The 4,314-nt window shown below is 37.1% G+C and overlaps 2 pseudogenes; both read right to left on the bottom strand.

Annotated features, from left to right (window-relative positions):
• Positions 1 to 854: 854 nt before the first annotated feature.
• LOC149243423 (cullin-1 pseudogene) lies at positions 855 to 1,655 on the bottom strand (annotated as a pseudogene).
• A 3-nt stretch (positions 1,656 to 1,658) lies between these two features.
• Positions 1,659 to 2,747, bottom strand: LOC149243422 (cullin-1 pseudogene; annotated as a pseudogene).
• Between the last annotated feature and the right edge of the window lie 1,567 nt (positions 2,748 to 4,314).

Genomic DNA, 4,314 nt, shown 5'->3' with positions numbered 1-4,314 from the left:
TAAAGTCATATTTTAAGAGTGAGTGGGAAATGACTCAATGAAAATGGGTGACAGATTCAGACAACATGCAAGTACCTAAATATTGTGGCAACTCAAGTTCCTCCAAGTAAATGAAACATATTCGCAGTTTTAACAACAATGGCGAGGGTTGTTAACAATGCATGAAAGAAGCTGCAACCAGGGGACGCCAAAATGTTGCTCTGAACAGTGAACAAACTTTGGACTGCCTTATTTCTTGAGGTATGGATTTTGGACTAAAGCCATGGACTGCAAATATTTTTTTGAATGTCTTATTTTGATAATACTGATAGTCATAGCAAAAATTATTCTTTGTAAAATACTAAGGGATATATCGAACAGAGGGAAGTAAATGGAACAGGGGTGAACCGTCCAGAGTTTTACTAGGATAGAATATGTTTCAAGAACATCTCGATACTTACAATGAATGACTCTTGAATATAACAAGATAGATTTTTCTGGGAAGGGGATTGGCCGATGACAGAGCTACTTAGAGGAAATCAGTATAAAAGAGTATGTGAAGTGGTTGCATGTCTTGTGAATAATAATTTAAATAACATATGGAAACAAACTTCTCAGGTATTCAGACAACAAAATCCATCAAACAAACTTTAGAGGAAGTAAAGTGAATAATGCTGGAAAATGAAAATGACATTGCAGTCCAGAGTGGGCATAAGAGTTCCAAATCTGCCACAGTCGGTTCTCATACCGAAAAAAGGAGAGCCGTAGAACATAGATTATCCAAAATCAAGTAAAATGTCTAAGATAAAATAAAACAAAATCAACCATGAGTTTCACTACAGATTTGTTTTTGACTTGCATCTCAATCAGAGATTTTAGGGTATATATCTCAAAAAATTAGAATTTTCATTGTCCAGTTCCAGGTACTCCTTTGAGATCAAGTCCTGAATTCGGGCTTTTATTGCTTTAAATTCGGGCTTGAACGTGCTTTGGAGCTGTTCAACACACTCAATCAATAGTTGATGCTGAGGTAAGATCTTTCTAGCCTTCATGATGCGAACTATTGCTGCATCTATTGAGCACTGTCTGTCTTCTTTTACATTTTCGATCACTTTATTCCTCTCATTCACATTCACCTCTGTAAAGGGAATCTTAATCTTCTTCAACTTGTGTGAAAAGGCAGTATTGAATTCGAAATTATCAGTTGTAGATATTGTTGCAGTGCTAGGTTCCTTTAGAAGAATCTTATACTTGCCACATGAAACCGAATGCAGTAGTCGAATAACATCTTCATCTTCTAAATTTAGTTGAGATTTAATTTCTTCATAGCTGAGCTTTATAGCTTCATTGAAGAGCAATAGCAGAGCTGCCTGATATGTTGTTACTGACAACTCTATTACCGTGGTGTCAAATTTGGAGATGATGTCACAGGTCCCCAAGGAGTATACCCATGTAAGTGTACGATGTTGATATGTCAGAGAATAAAATTCCCGAAATTTGACAAGACATGCAGCCATCTCACAAGGTAGATAAAGATTGGAAGACTTGCAAGTTGGCCACCGTGTTGCATTCAATACTGTGACATCCAACGTTAGTTTCATATCGTTATATGCGGAATTGTTAAACTCAGCTTGGATTTCTTTCGAAACTACGAAATCCTTAACCATACGCTCCATTTTTTATATAGGACTTGAACCACAGGGCTCCTTCAACTTCGACAAGTTTTTCTGTTCATCATCAATATTTATACCTCTATCATGCAACAATCTCTTAGCTAAGTATTTCCTGCAAAATTCCGCAAATAAATCTTTATCACTCACATAGAGAACAAGTTTTACAACCTTTTCCACCAGGCTCTCAATATTATCATCATCGGTCCTTTTTAGACTGCCACCCTTCTTCAACAAATTATCCCAAAAAGCTGCAAACAACTCTTCACTTGTGGTTCCTCCAACTCTTTTATTGCAAATTACCACCAAAGCTTCGTGCAGAGCTTTAGAAATGGAATTATCATTTTGAAATTCATGCACCAAATAACCGACATTCTGGTCATAAATTTCAATTAACTTCTCTATGAATTCAAGTCCATGTATTCTTCTACTGCTTGATGAGTTATTGTTCCTAGTAGTGTCTTCTGCGCATTTGATTAAGTCCATGCCTCGGGTAATTATATGTTGTTGAAAAATACTTGCCACTGGTTGGAGACCTTTGGGGATTTTACAAAATAACCTGTAAATCCTACAAATATCAATTTTCTTATCATCCCTAAGCAGGGCATCGAAACCTGAATCATGTTTCCCTAAAAGTTGAATTTCATAACGGGCAAGTAGTTCATTTTGGACCATCTCTAATAACGCATTCTTGCTGCTGGAGTGCAAATAATTGCCAACTCTGTGCTCCTCATTCTGCAAGCACTCTTCAGCCTTTACCATATATTGTGGACAAGAATACTCCGAAATCCATAAAACAGCCTTTCGAGCATTGTAAATTTGAGTATCCTCAAACATAAAATTTTCAAAATTGTTCACGTAGTAATCTAGGTGACCATTACCAATTTCCAGATACATGTCCACAAATTTTCTTAACGATGCACTATCAACCTGCTCTCCCTCGCGCTCTCGGTTAATCAAATCGAACACAACATTCTTGAGATTAATGTGTGTGTCATCAGGCAGAGCCTCTCGGAAACACATCAACCCAACTTCTCTTAGAGGGAGTCTGTCAGTCCAAAGGATGTGGTAAATCAAATAATAGAACATGCCAGACATGTAACGAACGAAGGCCTTGTAATTTTCCCAGTGTTTCAGGAATTCTTTTAGCAAGAACTCATCATGTTGTTCCCATAATGCTGGTAAAACTACGCAAGAGATGTACTCTTCAAGCGACTTCCGGTAAATATCGTAAAGTTGAGTTTGAGGAGCTGAATCATGTAGAAGAAATGTGATGACTGAAGAGTCGAGTAAGACCACCAGGTCTTATGATTTTAAAATTAATAATTTGTGGATGATTGCAGGTACATCATAGGAGGATGAAAAAACTTTAGAGTTTGTCAGAGAGAAGGAGCAGAATCTAAAATCCGTTCAGATCAAGATTGAGATGGCAAGATCTCAGAACTAGAAGGAGACAGAAGAGTCACCTGGGAGTAGGTGGCAGAATGTTAGATGATGCAGGTGCATCAAACCTCTTTGCATCAGACCTCATAGAGGAGGAAGATGCCCGTCTTATTCCAATGAAGACTGAAGAAATATTGTCCCAAAGAAATGATCCAATGAATTTCAATGGGGAAGGATAGAGTTTGTTTGAAGATGATATGTAGGTTCTTAAAGAACAAGAGGGTAAGGATGAAAGGGAAGCAGTAAGAATCAAACAATTTCAAAGATGAGTTAACTAGCAGCAGGCTAAGGAAGAAGAAGTTCACTCAATTTCAAAGATGAGTTAACTAGCAGCAGGCTAAGGAAGAAGAAGTTCACTACCTTGAACACAAGCAGAGAAATATCATTGAAACAGATGATGTGGAGGAGAGGATAATTGACAGTATCATGAATTCTTTTGAGAATTCAAAACAACATACTCATGTGCTGACAGAGGATAAAGAAAGAGAGCAACAAACTAAATTTTTGCCAAAGGAAAATAAGGTACTGAAGACTTATGTTTTTTATTTTCACTAGTGGTTTGTGAATGCAGGTTTAGTTGTAGATGCTGGAGGAAAGTGAGTAGACAAATAAAAATGAAAGAAGAAGATTTTGTGGAAGTATTTAATTCATGGAACATAAATGTTAAATTGTTGGAGAGAATGCTGGAAAGTTAGATTTCAATGCAGAAGTTAGATGTTGCAGAGGGAGATATCCTTAAAGATATTTAGGAATTTTGGGTGGAAGCAATGTCTAGGATGGTACCTAGAGCAGTAAGCATAGTAAGCAAAGAAAAAGTTGGAACAAGAGAAAAACAAAAACAAAAAGTAAACCAGCAGCTACAAAGAGAAAGTAACCAATAGTAGTTTAAAGAATTAGTGGACAACAGCAGCAACCTGAGGCAAAGAGGAAGAGATAGAGATAAGAAGCAGAACATGGACCAGTCCAAGGACGTACTAGAGATAGAGGCTGAAGAGATGTGGCAATTGATGATGAAGCAGTACAAATGGAGGAAAATGGTAGCAATAGAAAGAAAGATCAATCAGAACTTCAACCTGATTGACAAGAAGAAGAAAATGGAGTAGAAGACAACAAAAGTACAACAACAGCAAAGAAGCATGACATTTGGGTAGTTACAAAACAAAGTATGGGATCTAGGAAGACAAAGATTAGAAGGCACATGATGAGGAGATCATGAATATTT

The sequence above is a fragment of the Pinus tabuliformis genome, chromosome 8 (assembly GCF_031772625.1).
Source record: "Pinus tabuliformis cultivar Carrire ecotype Pingquan chromosome 8, CPIR1, whole genome shotgun sequence".
Classification (NCBI taxonomy): domain Eukaryota; kingdom Viridiplantae; phylum Streptophyta; class Pinopsida; order Pinales; family Pinaceae; genus Pinus; species Pinus tabuliformis.
The sequence above is the reverse complement of the archived record's forward strand: the minus strand, read 5'-3'. Positions and strand labels throughout refer to the sequence as shown.